The following is a 21,185-nucleotide window of genomic DNA, read 5'->3' as shown; positions in this document are numbered from 1 at the left end:
ATCCACGCGTGCGCGTGGAGTGCGCGTACGCGTGGCCCTGTTTTCATGCCAAAGTTGATTTTTGAGTTTTAAAAGCCAAATCTCATGCTTCTAAGCCTCCGATCTCACCCCTTATGTATTAATCATTATGATATGCCTAGCAATGAGAAAGGAGCTAGGGGATGTGGTAACTTGCGAGTGAAGCAAGGGGAAAAGTTATGATCAATGATGATCAAAGATGATTATATGAGATATGGAGGATGACGGTGGAATACCATGTATGCCATGAGCCGAAGGGCTATATTTATTGATAAATGGCTAGTTCTTGATTGAACCATGAGCCGGATGGCTGAGTTATTGCCGGGTTATGGCAAAGCCATTATTGGTTATGGCTGAGTATAAAAGCATATATGATTAAGGAATGAATGTGTTAAATGGATAATAATGGAGAATGTTGAAATGTGATGTGTGACCCCGGGTAGTAGGCAGTGGCGTTGTCCACTTGCTCTGGGTATGAGACGGGAAAGGATGTTTATGATAAATGAGTTAAATTATGGAGTTTTGAATAAATGAGTATTTGTGATACCTGGGTAGTAGTAAGAGTGGTGGTTCATCACGCTTGCTCCAGGTTAATGTTTGAGATTTGATAACAATGATGATTGCTTTTAAACTAAACGAATATATGTTTTGAGATCCTGGGCAGTAGCAAGGGTTGTGGTTCGTCCCACTTGCTCCAGGTCAGAGATTGTGACGCTTGGGTAGTAGCGGCAGTAGTGGTGAATCCACTCGCTCCAGGTTGAGCTTTTAGACACCCGCCTGGGTAGTAGCCGCAGTAGTGATTATTTCACTGGCTCTGGGTTGAGCGGGCAGTAGCAAGGGGGTTGTAGCTCAAACCTACTTGCTCCGCAAGGGGTGTTTCTATCCAATGGTTAGCTACCAGGACATGTCGGATTGGCTATATAACCGACAGATGATATCATCAGCCATAGGGCAGGCATTCATCATTTGCATATGTTTGAATTGTTTGGGTTTGCCTGTTTGTTTTGGATTTCTACATCATATATACCATGTTACCTGACTATGTGCTACTTGTTCTACTTGTACCATATTTGTGTATTACTTGCCTGTATTGCTTGTGTTTGTACAACTGAGAGGCCCCTCATGCTGGTGTCGGTGGATGTTGAGGGCTGTTCTTGATGCGATGAATTGATGATGCGATTGCATGATGATGATGATTATTGAATGAGATAATTTGAACTCCCTGGGTAGACGCAGTGATGTGGTTTCACTAGCTCCAGGTAAAGGTATGATGCATTGATATAGAATTGTTGGGATAGAACAACTGGTGATAGTCTTGCTTATGATTCTGAGTCTGATTCGTGGAAAAGTCAGCGAGTTGGGAAACATGCGAAACATGAATTAGATTTAGCACCCCCTTATGACAGTTGCCTATTCATGGATTAGCGAGAATCTAGGATGGATAATTGGTGAAGAAGTTTAGGATGCTTAGTGAGTTTTTATTGTAGTGCATTGTATTTATTTGACACTTTTACCGTACTGGGAACCCATGGGCCCAGAGTTCTCATTCCGTATATATCTCTTGTTTTTCAGATACAGGTCCAGGTGCTCAGAAGTGAGTTGTGGGTCGTCTGAGAGATGGCGAAGATCTTTATTTTCTCTCCTTTGTGTTTTGCTTAGAATCTCTCCACCTTTGTTTTGAAAAGATTATATTATGTATTGAACTCTTTTGAATTTGCCTATAGAGGCTCTCATGTTTCCTTCGGGAGAGATTAGGATATACTGTTGTCAACTACTTTCATACTGTATCCTAGCCGGCTTAAACTTCGCGGGTCGCGACTAGTGGCTATTTACTTATGTTATATATATCTATCTGTTATCTACCTCTTAATCTCCTCTACGCCTTATCTGTATATCGCTTTCGGCTTCACGGTTTATCTTTTGTTGTCGATACGTGAGTGACACGTCTTCGTGATTTTATTTCTACTCTTTTCAGGCTTCTCAATTAATACTCCTTTCGAAATTACCTACTTTTATATATTAAAAATCCACCTGAGAGTCGTACCACTGTAATATCATTGATTTATGACTCGAGCATAAGGATTTGAATATTAGGGTGTTACACGAGGGAACTCTATAAAAATAACAGGATTCATAAGTAAATCTACTAATCGTCTGCGACTTCTTAGTGAATCTCCGAACCTGTGTCACTGAAAGGGTGGAAGATTTAGGGTGAGAACAAAACACACGTTCTCAGTAGGGAATAGGAATGCCGTAAAAGTAATGGAATAAAATGCAAATAATTAACTTTACTCAATAAAACTTTATTTTTATCGAACCCTTTGAAAATACTCTTGTTCTACTTTAGCTAACAAATTACCTCTTTTTAAAAAAATCTCTAAACTCAAATCAAATTTTAAATATAAAAACTAGTCATATTTTCTGTCTCTCAGCCACATAGTTAATCCTCAGTCAAATGTCAACTCGTAATCACTTTAATATACTCACAAACAAGTAGTGCAAGCAAGAGATTCAATTCAATGTACAAGCAAGTCACAACAAGACAAACAATACAATCACAAAGTAATAAGACAAGTAAGCGCAATCAAATGCAAATGTGCAAACAACATGATGCATGTCTATCCCTAACGCAGGCCATGAGCTCATGTGTCGGTTGCCTACCCGCTCCCGATATTACCCAGGCACAAGTCCCATGTATGGCTTTCCAGATGCATCAGTGTGCTTATAAGTCGTACGGCTAGACCGCATACAGTGTGACTTTCCAAATCAATAAGCGTACATCTGGAAAACAGTTCTCAGTGTGTGGGCGTCCCCACTTTACATTTGGCACTAAGGCCCAAACAATGTCACATCTTCTCTCCTATGGCGGACACTTCATTAATTAATATATTCTTTAAATCCTTGTTCTCTGCTCTCCTGTGGCAGAGATTCCTTTTCTTAATAAACCGAACTCAAATCTTTACTTAAAACAAAATCTCTCCTTAAAAGACTGGGTTTAAAACATTATATTTTTCTAAATAAATCAAACTTTAAAATAGAATAAATCTTCTCTTAACTAAATATATTTTAAATAATTTAATTTTCCAAAACTAACTCTTTTTAAAATAACTTTTCAAATAAAACCTCAGATTTTATAAAATTTCGGCGGCATTTTCTCTAAAATTCGGTCTAAACCACCCTTACGGGTATCCTATTCCTCAACAATTCACCAGCCTTTTTCTCAACAATTTTCAAATCAGCGAAATTCTTAATAATCAGAAAACAGTCACATTCATAGCATTAATCCATACTCAATAACATTACTATTATTAATATATATATATATATATATATATATAGATATATTTGTAATTATTCAATTAATTTTGTAGGCATTCTAAATTAAAAACGTTTATCTTTAAAAATAAATCTCCTACCTCCGTACAACATCAAAATCAACGATAGCTCCGGAGAAGCTTTCTGACCGAGCTGCTGAAGGAGAAAGCGTCAGAAATCGTCTGTGCTTTCTAGAACTCCAGTTAGCCGAACTCAAGGGGAAGAGGAACTACGTCACCGTCAACTTCTACCAGACAAAAATAACATCAATGTGTAGAGGATGAGGATACGAACACTTTTACCGGATTAGATTTTTAATTGGAGTTACGAATCTCAAGAAATCGAAGTCGGAAATCTGATGGTCATGGAGGTTCTCTCTTCCTCACTCTCGGTTCCTTTCTTTCCTTTCAAGTTCAGTGACAAATGAAGAGAAGTGAATATGGATTCTTGATTAAGTGGCATTAGTTTATTGAAATGAAAGGACATGTGTCATACTTATATATATATATATATATATATATATATATATATATATATATATATGCTTATGAACCACACTTCTTATTTCTTTTCTTATGGCTTCGGTGGAAGAAAGAAAAGGGTAATGAAATTATATGATTATTAAGATACATGTGTCATGTTTATATATATAATAACTAACTTTGGCTTTCCTTATCTTTCCTTTGGTTTCCTTAAGGCTTTGGCCAAAGGAATAATAATAATAATAATAATAATAAATTTAATATTTGTCTAATCAAAATATATATTTTTGATAAATAACTTAAATTTAATAAAATAAATAACAATTAAATTAAACTTTAATTTTTATAAAATTATATTTAATTATTTTTGTTAAAAAAAATAGTTTTCTTAAAACTACATCTCAATATAATATAATAATTGTAAATAGTTAATTATTTAATTTTTGAAAACTTGGGTCTTACACATAAATTGAATAGATATAAATCTAAAAATTATAAAATTTTATTAACAATTCAAATAAATTAGTACCATAAAAATAAATTCAATGTCTATTTAAAATAATTACTGACCTTTTATTCTTCTAATTATTAATAATTTAAATAAAATAATACACTATAATTTATTTTTTATTTATTTTAAGTAATTACTAATATTTTTTTGTTATTTTTTTGTCTTATTTATTATTCATGCTTTCGATCAAATATATTAATAAACAAATAAACTAAATTATCTACCTCAATTATACTTAGACTATTCAACAATTCAACAAAATCTTTTCAATTTGGAATTAACTACTAACCATAGAAAATAGACAATTTAGAGTAATTTAGTATTATGAACATTAATTATGTATCGTAAAATAACCTAAAATCATAATGTAATTTATTTTTAAAAAATTAATCAAGCATTATTGTTAATTATGAAATAACCTAAAATTATAATGCATTTTATTTTAAAGAAACAATTAACCATTAACATCAATAAATAAAAATTATCGTCAAAATGTTTTGATTAAAAATATGAGGGGTTAATTACTATTTATTATTAATAATATATCGATTATATCAAAAAGTAAAAATATAATTATCTGCATTTACATCATTAGAAGAATTAGCATCACAAGTAGAATTTTATCATAAAAAAGAGTAAAATTATATATATAGTGAATTTAAAAAATAAAGATCGTTAAGTAATTAAGATTTTTTTGAAATAAATAGTAAAAAAGAAATAAATGTTATAAACTATATTCTTTCATAAGTAACCCTTTTAAGTTGTAGGTTATGTTTGGCATGATTTATTTGTATATCATTTAAATTGGTATTGTTTTTATAACGATCATTTATTCTTAATAATTGTTAGAGTTTTTGATACCTTACAATAATTATCTATAAAGAAGAAACATATATATATATATATATATATATATATATATATATATTATGAAAAAGTTATTAAATAAATTTATTCTTTTTGCCCTATTTTTATATTAAAAAAATTTTTGTTTTGTCCTTTTTTAACTATTATCATGTTATTATAATTGTTAAATAATATTGAAAAAAATCTTTAAAAATAGAAATAACGATGACACTTCGAATAATTAATTCAATAGAATTAAACTTAAATGAATAAGAAGATTTAATTAATTATACAGATAATAGTATATTTATAAATATTAATAATAAAAATAGTCTCATTAATGCAAATGACCAATACAATAATTATATGAAAAAATAAATAATTACATAATTGCATAATTTTCAAGATCCTATATGATTGAATTTAATGGACAAATTCAAAAATATCTATACGATAATATCTTAATATTTTAGCATACTGTAAATCATACTATAATTTTATATATCATATTATAACTTTAAGTCAGCTCCTTAAACACATAAAGTACACATAATAAAAGAGAATATTACAAAATAAATTAAAATTATAGTAAAATTATTTAAAAATACCGTAAAAAAGTCACATTCTTTTGTTAATCAAAAGTTAGAAGGAAAAAATATGTGTCTAATAATGAACAACTAAAATAGACAAAAATCTTTAAAAAATATAAAAAAATAAAATGTATAAGTAGTGATAAAAGAAATAAAAATTAAATAAATTACAAAAATTGTACCCTAAACACAAAAGAGAGAGAAAGAAAGAGAGAAAAGAAAAGGAATGAGTAAAATACACATTATGATTTCGTATAAAAAGATGACATTGAAAAAATAAACTAATTAAATTAATTCATGTATTTTGTTATCATATTTATTATTTACTAAAATAATTTCATATTTACTCCAATCAAATCAAATTAAATAATTAATATAATTAATTAAATTAATTAATTGGTATAATTAATTGTGAAATTTGAATATCTAATCAAATTAATTAATTGATATCATTAATTAGTTATAATTGATTTTCTTTATAGAATTAAAAGAAATTAATCGAAAAACACTCTCAGAAGTATGCCACGTCAACTCCATCATTAAGTGTAGAAATCTGATTTTTATATAATAGAATAGATGATAGAGCTGACGTGGCATATTTCTGAGAGTGTTTCTCGATTTGTTTCTTTTAACTCATTAAATACAAGTTATTATCATAAACTAACTATATCAACTAATTGATTTGATTAGATATTTAAATATCTCATAATTTATTATAACTTATATCAATTTGATTTGGTAGTATTCCTTAATTTATTTCTTTTAATGTTCTATTAGTATTTTTTAATTTATTTCTTTTAATTTATTAAACCAAATTTGTTTTGTGTGCTCATTAAATAATTTGATTAATTTATTAGTTATTAAAATAATAAATTTATGAATAAAATAGGCAACTGAGATATTTTTAGCTAATAATTAAATCAATTTAAATCAAATCATATATATTAAGTCAAATTCAAATATGTGAATTAAAGACTAAACTAAAATAAGATGATTTCTTACTTATTCAAATTGAATGTAATAAATACAAATTAATTTTGTTAGATAATCATAGTTGTTTGATCTACTATATATAGATGGTCACACAAAATTATAAGAATCAAGATTTTTATCTCTCTTGCTATTTTAACTCTTCTTTTCTTCTTATTTTTTCTTTATGTTTAATTTTTTCTATGTATAAATGTATCCAAAATGAGAAAGTACGGATGAGTGTTTCATTGATTGTTTGTTTGATGAATATATTTCAATTTAGGTATTTTACTACTGTGGATGAAAGTTGACCTGTAGTAATTCAAGGTGGTCAGTGTATCTTTTATAATATTAGATAGAAGAATATTTGTTTAAATGAATATACCCATTGTAATGAATTTTTTTTCAATTGTTAGATTTTTATGTTAGCCGTGTGAATTCTTTGAAGGCACAAAATAATAAAATAGGTTGATTTTAATATTATTAGAAGCTAAATTTAATGGTTCAAGTAAGAACCACTAATTATGTTAATAAAGTAATTTTGTAATAATAATGTGATTTACATATTAATTTTTTCGAGCAAATTCATTTCAAAATGTAGAAATTAGATTCAATTACGCTAGACTTTTAAAGATAATATAGAATTTTATAACAAAATTAACATTCATTAAATACAATATATTACGATAAATTTTGAGAGTGTGAGCGATTTATTTCTTTTAACTTATTAAATACAATATATTACGATAAATTAACTATATAAACTATCTGATTTGATTAGATATTTAAATATCACATAATTTATTATAACTTATATCAATTTGATATAGTAGTATTTCTTAATTTATTTTTTAATATTCTGTTAATATTTTTTAAATTATTTTTTAATTTATTAAAGCAAATTAATTATACTAATTATTTATATTAATTAATTAGATTAATTTATTATTCATTAAAATAATAAATCTATGTACAAAATAGGCTCTCGAGATATTTTTTACTAATAATTAAATCAAATCAAATCATACATATTGAGCTAAATTCAAATTATGTGAATTAAGGACTAAACTAAAATAAGATTATTTTTTACTTAATCAAATTGAATGCAATAAAAGTCACCAAAAAAATTGAATGCAATAAATACAAATTATTTTTGCTAGATAATCATAGTTTTCTTATCTTCTATATATAGATAGCCACAACAAATTGTAAGAATAATCATTTTTATCAATTTTACTATTGCAACTCTTCTTTTCTTTTCTTTTTTCTTTATGTATAATTTCTTTTATGTATAAATATACTCAAAATGAGAAGGTATGAATGTGAGTTTTTTAATTTTTTGTCTGACGAATATTATAATCCGAAAATGTCTCAATTTAGGCATTTTATCATTGCCAATGGAAGTTGAACATAGAAAAATATTTCTTAAAATGAACATACCCATTGTAATTAATTTTCTTTGTCAATCTGTTATCTTTTAACTAACAAACAATATCCATGTTAAATATATTCTTTTCATCAGAAGTCATACATAATTGATTTATAATTCCATATATAAAAATACTCCTATGGTAACTAAATACCATATTGTTATCTCGCTAAAGTTAATTCTCCAATGATTATGCCAATATATAGCACTATCAGATGAAAATTGAATAGATTATATTTATTTTCAACAAGGTAGGGGATCTTTTAGGCCTAATCACGGTCGAAGTTGAAGAAGATTTAAAAAATGCTAACAGTACAAATACTTTTTATTTTTAATTCCCAGTAATAAATATATAAATTAAAACTAATATTGTTTCGTACAAAATCATAAAATGTATATATACTCAAAACATATCCTATCTGTATTAACGGTCATTTTTTATCAACTAGTTATGACAAATTTGGTTATTAAAAAAGATTAAAATTAATTTAAATATACACAATATTATTCCATGTCTTTCTTTTTTATTTTATCATCATAAGAAGTCATATATATTATAAGAGAACCTCATCTTTTCACTAATGGTTCTTCTATTCAATGGTTTCTATAAAGAAAAGATTGATGCTTTTATTATTTTCAATTCTTTGGTATGTATGGATAATGCATAATAATATTATGCTTAATGTAACAACCCTAGTTTTTGAAATTGAAATAATTAGTTATTGTGATTTATTTTATTTGTTGATAATTTTATTTTAAGAAAATTATTTTATTAAAGGTAATTAAATAAAGTGTCATGATAATTGAAGTTTAAATTAATTAAAATTTTTATATAATTTTTATTAAATATTTGATATAATTGAAATTATAATTTTAGTAATTGAAAAATAAGAAAGAATGGTACCATTGAATTTAAGTAATTTTTATTATGAATTAATTATGTTCTATTCTATTAATTTGTATTCTTAGAGATTAATTTATTAGAAATGATTAGTTTGATTTTTATAAATACTTTAAATTTAAGTTAGTTAATATTTATGTATAATTTTTATTATAATTAGTTAGTTCATTTAAATTGAAATTAAAGTTCCGATGATAGAAAAATAATGAACAATTATATTATTTAATTTAAATAATTAATATTTTTTGTTTAAACTATATTTTATAAAATGTAATTAATATGTTCATTTTATAATTTACATTAGAAATAATTAATTGAACTTAGCAATATGTTGATAAATAATGTTCCTAAATATTTTTAATAGAATATATTTAATTTTAAAATTACTCTACCTTTCAATTTTATCAAAATATCGATTTATAGTTATCTTTTATTCTTTTATAAAATCCTAATTTTTAACCCTAATTCTAAAATTAAACTCAGAAATCCTAATTTTCTAAAAATAAAACCCTAACCCTAGCCCCCTCACCACAGCCGCACCCCACCCCCTTCCAACCTTCCTTCAGTGTAATATTCAGTAGCAAAACAGAGAGCAGAGAGAGATGGCTCGAGGGAGAGAGTGACGGAGAGCTAAGAAGGCAGAGAGGGAGCTGCGCCCTACTGCTGATTTGCCACCGAACTCGCCGCCCAGCTGCTGTCGCGTCGCTGTCCAACCACCATGGCGTTGCTACCCAGCTGCCATCTAGCTGACTGCCTTGCTGCCATCGAAGCTCTGCCGCCACCGCTGCCAAGTTGCCATCGTGCTTCATCGTTGCCGCTGCTAGGGCTTGTCACCATCTTCGTAGCCATTGCTGCCACACGCAGAGGGGAGAGCGAAGGGAAGAGACGCGACCGGCCAAGAGAGAGGGGGAGTAAAAGGACGCATTGGTGGGTGTAGAGGCCGCCGCCGCCGTTGATGGAAGTCGTCGCCGTCGCCGTCGCCGAGCCGCTGCATCGCCAGACGTCATCACTAGAGGACCGAATGGAGAAGTTCGCCAGTTCTGCTTCCACTTCTAGTTTCTGGAATCTGAGAAAATGCCACTGTCGTTGCTATTTGTTAGGTTCGAGATCGCTGCTGCTGTTCTTGATCTGTTCTGTCTCTGCTTCTAGTTTCGTAGTTGCTGGAGCCTTTTCTGCTGGGAACCAATGTTGGAGCTGCCCTTGATGATTCTGATGCTGCTATATAGGTTCCAAGCTGCTGTGTTGTTGCCGGAGGAAGGGAACTCATCGGAAAAATGTCATTAAGGCTGCTATTTGGTTTGATTGTGTTGTTAATGCGACACTGAGGTACGTGATTTATTTTTAAAATTTAACGGTTTAAATTCTAGAATGCCTACAAAGTTAATTGGATAAGTACAAATGGTTAATGATGGTTAAAAATTACTTAGTTGATATGAACCACTTGAAATGCATTTGAAAATAGTTAGTTGTTGTGATTATTCTGAGCTGTGACTGGTAGTAGATGTGGTTGTGAATAATGATTAATTTAGTGCAGTTTATTAAATTAAAATATGCTGAGTTAATTATTGAAAAGCTGTCGTATGGATAATTGATAAATTGAGTTTAGATTATGGCTGTGATTGTGACTGGTTTTGTTGCTGTGAGTGATTAACTAATGAGATTGATTTTGGTTGGAGATTGTGATTTTTATTGGTTTCAGATTCTTTTGTAATTGCTGAAAATCCTGACATTATTTGATTATGCTGAATTGGTTGAAATGTGGTTGTGAATAGTGATTCATTTGACAATACTTGTTAAATTGAAATTTGATGAGTTAACTATTGAAAAGTTGTTGTATTGATAATTGTTGAATTGAGTTGGATTTGTGCTTGGTTTGGGATTATTGTGATGATGGTTTGAGTTGTGGCTATATTTTGATTATTGAGAATAAGTGTTTGCTGGTGATTTTAGTAATCTGATATGTCGGAATGGCTGTGATACTGACTTGTGACTGGTTGGAATTGGTTTTGATACTTGTTAATGTTGATTCGTGATTAATTAGAGTTAAGTTTGAGAACTATTAAAAGATTGAAGTTTGATTACCGAATTATATTCTCTTGAAATATGACTTTTAAAACAAAATAGTAACTTTGTTATAAGTAAATGACTTTAAAATAACTAGAATTATGGAAGGCTAATTTTTGGGATTACTCGTTGATTGAGTTTAATTTCGAAAGGATTCTATGGTATATTAAAAATAGTTATAAATTGATGAGATGGAAGTTGGAAAGATGAATTATGTGGAAATTGCGGATTATGATTAAATTGTTAATTATTGCAAATTATGAATTTCTGATTGATTGAGAATCTCTTGTTGTGATAATTGTTGAGAAAGGTTTGATGAGATGTTGAGAAAGAGGGAACCCATAAGGATGGCTAAGTCTGAGTTTTAGGGAAGGTGCTGCTAAAATTTTATAAAATTTGATGTTTTATTTGAAAAGTTATTTTAGAAGATTTGGAATTGGAAAATTGTATTACTTGAGTTTTATTTAGTTAAGAAAAGAAATATAATATTTTGAGTTCGATTTACCAAGGAAAGGTCTATGTTTCGAATTTGAATTATTTAAGAAAGAAATTATGTTTTGAATTTGAATTTGATTCAATATAGAAAGAGTTATAATTTGGGCTTGAAGTAAAGGATTACCTTTTAGAGATTTGTGAATTTATATTATAACATTTGAGTTGAAATAGTAAAGAGAAAGATAATTTTTGAGTCTTTGGGAAGTTAGTAAACTTGAGAAAGAGTTTTATTTGATTACTTTTAATGAGAGGGTTATGTGTTGAAAAGTATTTAACGAATTGAGAATTGGTTAAATTCGGGAAGTACCCACGAACTGAATGATCATTGATCTCAGGGAAACCTATAAATCGTTATCTGTTTTATATGCAGGAAAACCCACGAATTGATAATCATTGATTACGGGAATAACCCACGAACTGTTGTATGTTGATCTCGGGTATAACCCACGAACTGAAAATCGTTGTTTGCTGTGTATTGATCTTGGGTATATCCCATGAACTGAGGATCGCTGTGTTGTTGTGTATTGATCTCAGGAAAACCCACGAACTGAGGATCTCTGTTTTGTTGTATGTTGATCTCGGGGAAACTCACGAACTGAGGATCTCTGTTTTGTTTGTGTGTTGATCTCGGGGACACCCACGAACTGAGGATCACTGTTTCCCCTTGTGCGTATATTATGGGGTCAAGATTTACACCGACTGCCGGTAGTCACGAAGGAGTGGTATTCTTACCACCGACACGTATGCACTAAGGACACAAAGGAAAACCATATTTGGGACTTGTTCCGAGGTAATGTCGGGCTGCAGGGTGTAAACCGACACGTGAGCTCATGGCCTGCTTAGGACAGACATCCATCAAAATGTTTACGCATATGTATTTGGTTGTGTTTGCTTGTAATACTTGTTTGTGATTGTGCTGTTTGTCTTATTGCAACTCGTTTGTATGCTGAATTGAATCTCTTACTTGTACCGTTGGTTGTGAATGTATTGAGGTGATTAATAACTGTTGTTGTGACTAAGAATTAATTAGGTGGCAAGAGATAGTTAGTATGACAAGCTTTGTGTTTGAGATCTGATTTGGTTTTAGAAATTTAAGGAAAGTAATTAATTATCTAAAGTAAAACTAAAAGCATTTTTAGGGATTTGATATAAATGGTTTTATTAAGTAAAGTTAATTATTTGCAACTTAATAATTACTTTTACGGCATTCCCATTTCCTACTGAGAACGTGTGGTTTGTTTTCACCCCAAAATCTTTCACCCTTTCAGTGACACAGGTTCGAAGACTCAGTTTGAAGCTGCGGATGATTGTTGGACTATATTTATGACTTAAGTTGTTTTCGTAGAGTTCCCTCGCCCTTGTTACTTTAGTTTTTATTTTATACAGAGGGAGAGGAGTTGTACCTGAGTTTCATTTGAATTCTTTTGTATAATATTTATTATTATTAATAATTATGTGATTATTATTGCTTGTTGATCTTTGACATGATTTTGATAAATAAAAACAAAATTTTCTGGCTTTTTATTAAAAACTGAAATGCAATATCGAACTAAAGGCTTAATATTAAATAGTTAATAAAGAAAACGGGTTAATAACGCCTTACTTTTGGTACGATCATGACGTATTGGAAGTTGAGTCGTTACACTTGGCAAAAATATATGGAATTTTAAAAGGCTGAAGAATAGGTTTAGTCTTTGACATATGTTTAGATGAAATGCACAGTAGATAAAAAGATAGCTAATAAAAGAATAAATGGTTAAAGCTTCTTCAATGCTAACAAACGTAGTGCATGATAACTAATAAAAGAATAAATGGTTATAACTTCCTCATATTATATGTTGTTCAGTTTAATTTATGCCAAAAAGGCTTACGACGATCATCTTATCGTGTTAGTGTAAAAGTTGTAGGTGTTATATTTACTTTGTATGCTCTTAAATCTCATGTCCTTGATGGATATTTGTGACTGGGTAATTATTAAAAAAATTAGTTTAATATATATTTTATATTCTATTTAAATTATAATAGTGAGTAAATATTTTTTAAAAAATAAATAATGCGACTTTTTCCATGAAAACAATGTTTAAATAATTGTAAAATTAGATAATAGCACAGATGATGATAAATATCGTGGTATTAGATCTGTTACACTACAAGAAACAGTATAATTATCGACGCTAAAAATCGACGGCTAAGTTTTCTGTCGATATTTTTCGACGGCTTGTCGTCGATAAAATGAAAAAGGGATGATTAAAAATAAAATATTAAAATCGACAACAATGTCGTCTATTATTTTGACAATTTTTTAATGGCTTACTTCTACCGTCAAAGTACCAACGAAAGAAGGGGCAAAATTTTTTTTTTCTTTAAAATCGACGGTCTGGTTGTCTATTTTAATAATTAAAATATCGACAGTTTCTGTCGTCGATAAATTTAGACGATAGAGATCTCTTTTCTAAATTAAATGAAGCATATAGATTTACTATATAAAGTAGACGGATAGAGTGTTGATTTTTATTTTAACTAAAATCAACAAAATAGCCGTCAATTTTTATCAACAAAATACTACTTTGGCTTTTGCTTCCCGTGTCTCTACTCGTTTCACTCATTTTCTCCTCCTCCTCCGTCGAGCCTGCCGCCGCGCCATCCTTTTCATGTAAGTTCCTCTCTCTCTCTCTCTCTCTCTCGCTCTCTCTCTCTCTCTTTCTCACTCTATCACGTTTTGATTTGTGAATCTGCATGTAAGTACTTCTTCCACATACTCGTCGTTGCAATGTCTTTGCTGGTCACAGTTGCTGTGAGCCCATCGCCATAGCACGTCGCTGTCGTAGCTTCTTGTAAGTTCCTCTCTGTCTCTCTCTGGTTATTATATTTATTTTTACAATTTTTGTATCTACTATTTTTATTATGAAATTCTGAATTTGCTGTTTGTTAAACTTAATTAGCATAATCAATTCATCATATTACTTCAGCTTAACTAGTCTGACACATTATCTTTACAATATGATTAGATAAAACAAAATTTAAAAGAAAGAAAGAAAAATTACTTGCTTGCTTAGTATTAGAAAAAGGTAAAGTACTAACTTCAGATTCAGTTACAGATTTCAAGTAAGTAAGGAAAGTACTACGTATTATTTAATTAATCTTCATGAATATTGCTCATAATATTAATTTTCTATTTATTTCGATTTACTTATTGAATTTTCATCTTTTCTGCTAGTCACTGTAGTTTAGTAGGATTCCTATTTGATTTGACATTTGTTTTGGTGAATTTATGACCTGGATTTACTAATTTGTTGTTTATTTTGCTTTTGTTGATACGGAATCTAGCTTGGCATGGAAAATTCCCGAGTGTATTTTCGAATTTTTGTTTACTAGTTTTCTTATAGAAAATTTCATCCGTTTTTAATAAGTCATAACATTGGCTTATGTAGAGACTATTCAAAGACCTATGCTCGATCCAAATATTATGGTGAAGCAAAACCCTAGAATGAAATGTGTGATGTTGCATTTGCTTGTGCTTCGCAGAATGAAATTGAACAATTTGATGCCATTAATTTGGTTAATGCAGGTTGTCGTCTACTAGTAGAAGGTATTTTTTTCTTTAAGGGTGCAATATGTCTTTGCTCTTTGGGTATACTTTTTGTCTCTCAAAAATACTAATGGTGACTTCCATATATTATTTGAATGCTAGGTTCCAACATGCCCTGTACTCCTGAGGAAGCTGACTTCCAAAAGAAAGCTAGTGTTCTCATTGCTCCTGCAATGGCTGCTGGCACTGGAGGGGTATGATGTTTGCTATATTCAGAGTGCTATGTGTAACACCCTACCACACAGAGTCTTATGCTTAAGTCACAAAGTTGAGGTGGCAAGGTATTACGACCTCTAAAAGTAAAAATATATACATTAATAGTTGGAAGGAATTTTAACTAGAAGACTGTGAAGAAGAGTTAAGCAAAGCGTTAAATAGAAAATCGCATCACTCACATAAACGATAACTAGGAGAGAAGAATTCCGAAGATACATATAGCAAGGCTTCTGACTCGGCTCGCAAAGCTAGAACCGGCCAAAGCAAATATATACATATACATATATATAACCCAAAAGAGTAACCCCAACTATATGATAAAACACTTGTTTTTCCAAGTCAACCTCTAGGAGGGACAAAATACAAAATACAAGGGTGGAGAATCTATATACATATATATACAAAGCAAAAAACAAAATACAATAATCCCAAGATAGCCGACTTCGCTTACAAAGCGAACTCTAGACGCTCACCGAGGTGCATCACAACCTGCATCTGAAAAACAACAACAATATCGTACGGGGTGAGAACCAATGGGTTCTCAGCATGGTGAAGGTGCCCACATATATAATAAATAAGGTCCTGGGAAAGCCAGAGGCAATCCTAGAACGCCGATACCTAGATTATAAAACTTAAGGATTTAAAACAGAAACCATAAGCAGGGGTAGATATCTAAGGTTCTAAAGTTTATCAAAATCTAATTAAAACCCTCAATCTCCACCTGCCCTCCAATCCTCTAACTCCGGTGCATAGACAAGCAAAACAGACAACTCAAGCACATACAGAAAACATATATAACAAGTAGGCAGTTAGCAATTAACATGGATAAACAATTAAGCAAGCGAAGACAATGCAGAATCAAACAAAACATACAAATGCATATGATGAATACCTGCCCTATGGCTGATGATATCATCTGTCAGTTATATAGCCAACCCGACATGTCCTGGTAGCTAACCATGGACGGAATTACCCATGCAGGGCAAGTGAGTTTGAGCTACAACCTCCTTACTACTATCCGCTTAACCCAAAGCCAGTGGAATAACCACTACTATGGCTACTACCCAGGCAGGTGTTTAAAAGCTCAATCTGGAGAAAGCAGAATAATCCACTACTGCTGCTACTACCCAGGCGTCACAATCACAAACCTGGAGCAAGCGGGACAAACCATCATCCTTGCTACTACCCAGGATCTCAAAGATACATTCATTCAAAACTTCATAACTAAATTTATTTCCCGTAATTCTTCTTTTCTAGCCCATACCCAGAGCAAGTGGATATCAACACTGCCTATTGATGAGCGGATATTTTATACTTTTTTTGACATCACTCTCATATAGTTTTTAGTAGTTTTTATTTAGTTTTTATTAATTTTTTATAGGTTTTAGTGTTAAAATCATATTTTTGGATTTTATTATGAGTTTTTGTGTTTTTAGACAATTTCAGGTATTTTCTGGCTGAAATTGAGGAGCTGGAGCAGAAGTCTGATCTAGAGACAGAGAAAGCACTGCAGATGCTGTCCAGATCTGACCTGCCTGCATTCGTAAGAGCTTTTCTGGAGCTACATAAGCCCAAATGAAGCACTCTCAATGGCTATAGAAAGCTGACTTCTAGAGCTTTCCAGAAATATATAATAGTTTATATTGTGCTTCGGATTAGAAGGCCCAAAACTGACGTCCAATGCCAACTTCCTGCCCCCTTCCAGGAGTCCAGCGCCCAAAGAGCAGAGCCCAGTGTCCAAAGGCCCAATAAGGACCCCCTAGCTGGCGTTCCATGTCCTAGGAACCTCATAGAACGTGGATCTCACTAAATCTCAGCCCAAACACTCACCGAGTGGGCCCCAAAAGTGGATTTTAGCACTAAATAAACTGTTTTACCCTTTCTGTGTAATCCTTAGTCATTAACCTAGTTTTTAAAGAACTTTTACACCTCTCACTAAAGGAGGTTCTGCCATATTTTTGTTTTTGCGTTGTATTTTAGTATGAGTTTCTAAACCTCCTAGGTTGAGGGGGAGAGCCCTACTGAGTCCTATGAATTAATAAAAGTATTACTGTTTCTTCTCTGATCCGTGTTTGATATGTTTCTAAGATGTATATCCGATCTTCATCGTGGTGAATAGGATGATCTGACAAATTAGCTGTGTTCATCACATTAAGACGAATGTGCCTGAAAAACACCCGCGTCTACTTGGGTTCGTGTGAATACGTGACTAGAAAGCACGATCCAATAGCTATGTTTATACATCTCTCATACGGTTAATCCACGACTTTGTTGGGACTTCTCAAGACACCAGTTCAGCCGATTTCCGGGGAGATTAGGGTCTCCGTGGTATAGGCTAGAATCTAAAGAAGCAACGTTCTCTGATCCAGAAGATTCAACCTTGTCTGTGGCGCTTTGAGTAGGATCGCTGATAAACCCATATTTCATGAGTTCTTTTGTGCTTAATTAGAGTGATTTATTCAACTCTTCACCTGCTTATTCACATTAATTGCATGGTTTTACTTTCCCTTCCTTATTATGTCATATTGTGAAAAACATGTTTCCTAAGCTTTAAAAAATTAATTATTTTAATTACCTTTATTTCCATTCGATACCGTGATTAGTGTGTTGAGTAGCTTTAGGTTTCCTAAGGCTGAATGACTTAAAGGATGAAAAAAGAAACATACAAAAATGGAAGGAGAAGGCAAAACGGAGCTTTAAGGAAACTGGTATCCACGCGATCGCATGGACGACGCGATCGCATCCCAGAAGCAAAGAAGCAGCGACGCGGACGCATGACTGACGCGACCGCGTGCCTTGAGTAGAACACCCACGACGCGGACGCGTGACTGACGCGACCGCGTGGAAAGGAAAAGCTCCAGATGACGCGACCGCGTGACCCACGCGGACGCGTGACAGAGGCCACGTATCAGAATTTATAGAATACGCCCCCAGCGATTTCTGAAGCCCTTTTTGGCCCAGATCCAAGTACAGAAAGCATAGATTAGAGGTTATAAAGTGGAGGAATGCATCCATTCAGGGGAAGCTCGCCAATTTCTAGTCTTCATGACTTAGATTTAGTTTAGAGAGAGATTCTCTCTCTCTCTTAGGATTTAGGACTTCTTCTTGTTTTGGGAGTAACTCTGGATCCAGGTTTTAATGTTCCTTTATTTCAATTTTACCTTTATTTATTTGATTCCAATATTTGAATTGATTATTATAATTTAATTTATGAATTATTCCATGTTACAGATTTCTATTTGAATGAATGATATTCAAGGTATTTTCAGTTTATGATTGTTCTCTTTGATTTAAGTTGCCATTGCTTCCCATCTAAGGACACTTTTATTATTCCAGCAATTTACTTTTTCCCCTTTTGGTCTTGGTTAAGAAATCAGTGACTCAACATTATCGAACTCAGCATAATTGATAATCGTTATCTTGCTAATTGATCTGAATTTCAATAATCCCAACTTTTTCCTAGGAAATAAATAGGATTCGAAGGTCAAACTAATTAGTCCCTTGACTTACCTTTGCTTTATAAGGTTAACTAAGTGGAATTAAGATACAACTTTCATTATTGTTGAGAGGGATAACTCAGTTGGACTTCTAATTTCCCTTATCTTGCCAAAAGTTGTTTTACAGTTATTATTTATTTTTAATTGCCATTTAATTCACTCGTCATTTAAATTACTTGTTTCTCACCTTCTAAACCCCGATTACAACCTTTATAACCAATAATAAGAACATACTTCCTCGCAGTTCCTTGAGAAGACGACCCGAGGTTTGAATACTCGGTTAATAATTTTTAAGGGGTTTGTTACTTGTGACAACCAAAACGTTTGTATGAAAGAACTTTTGAAGGTTTAGAAACTATACTTGCAACGAGGATTTATCCACAAATTTCTAGACCACGCAAAAGTCCTCTCATCAATCGCCAAGAGAATTGCCTGCTAGAGCTTCACCCTTCATCAGATTGGATGACCATGGCCAATGGCGTTCAATCTGTAGCAAAGGAGATCAATGACCATGGCCCATGGCGTTGATCACATACAGCCTGCCATAGAAGAAGATCATTCACAAGCAGAGAAGACAGTAGTACCCGAGTTAATTCAGAAAGGCAAAGCAATTTCAACTCTCAACCCTATTCCTTAACTTTATTCCAATTCGGCATTCCTTTCACATTATTCTTACAACTCCATATATGACATATAATCATTCAAAGTTAATCCAACAACCTTCTAATCTGCCTGACTAAGACCTGCAAGATAACCATAAGCTTGCTTCAAACCACAATCCTCGTGGGATCGACCCTGACTTGCTCAGGTTTTACTTGGACAACCCAGAGCAATTGCTGGTACAACAGTACGAAAGTGTGGGGAATCGTGCTACCACCTACTACCTGGGGCCACAATTATATTTACACACAATAATTCATATCCAAACAACATTATGCACAACCACTAACACCAACACCAACTAGTTCACTCATTATAACCTTATTCCTCAACTTACCAACAATACTAATTCATTCCTCATTAATATCATCACCTCATCAATCAACTTCCTTATTACAACATCAATTCACAACATGCATATACACATCATCAATTTCCACAAAATTTACATTATTTCACTAACAACCTTAACTTGCCAAGCCTCATAAATACCTACCATTCCCAATTCATCAACCACATCAATATTATTATTTACCAATCTTCACATACAATATTAAACACATCATTCATACAATATACAATTCAACCACCCAACTCAACAACAATAACAAGTACTCATATGTTCATTAATCCAATCAACAACCAACTTCAATCCAAACTTATCCTATGGTCATCTAGCCTAAGTTTTCATGACACATTACATATTATATACGAGAAACCTAAACCATACCTTGGCCGATTTCTCCCTAATGATCGGAACACCACAACTTATTGCCGTTCCACAATACCCAAAGCTCCAATTAGTGCGTCGGACAGAATTTAGTTACCGCAGCCCAAATTCAGCTTACCAATACCACCAATTACTTTAAACTTCAAACATCTAATCTAATAATATACAATTTCATCAAAATTCAACATAGGGTTTACTAATTGGAAATTCACTAAGGTTTAAGAGCTTCTTACCTTACCCATGGACTAATAGAACAACACCAAAAAATTCTCACAAGCTAATTTGATCCTAAAATATCAAAATATCATAAATCTCAATTCCAAAACTAATGAATTTCGAAACTGAAGAGGGATATTCTGGGAAAGAAAATTGAATTTCTTACCAAATTGTTTAATGGACTTTGTAGAGAATTTCGAGATGAACGCGTGGCCACTGACGGCTCGTCAATCAGAGCTCCGGATTGAAAGTTACAGAGGATTGAATATGGAAGTGAGGGTTGGAGTCTCACCTTCGTTCTCCTCCCTTCCCTTGGCTGTTCTTCTTCGTTCTTGCATGCAGAAGAGAAAGAATAAGTAAATGAGTTGGTTGGGCCACGGGTCCGGTTCGGCCCGTTTGGCTCAATCTTGGGCCAAATTCTTTGAAATTAGTGTCAAAATTTCTATTTTAATTTTCTCTATTCCATTAAACTATAAAATTTTATTTTCTAAATTCTTGATTAATAATTATTTTATTGGCTAATTATTTACTAATTTCTCAGGTTATACACTATGTTTTGCTCACATTATTGTAGATTCTAGATTGGCATGTTGACATGTTGATGACCTTTCTCCTTGCTTACAGGTTGAGGCTGGAGAGCTTGAACTGAATCATGAA

Source organism: Arachis ipaensis, chromosome B8, assembly GCF_059453495.1.
Source record: "Arachis ipaensis isolate K30076 ecotype BB chromosome B8, ASM5945349v1, whole genome shotgun sequence".
Classification (NCBI taxonomy): Eukaryota; Viridiplantae; Streptophyta; class Magnoliopsida; order Fabales; family Fabaceae; genus Arachis; species Arachis ipaensis.
The sequence above is the reverse complement of the archived record's forward strand: the minus strand, read 5'-3'. Positions refer to the sequence as shown.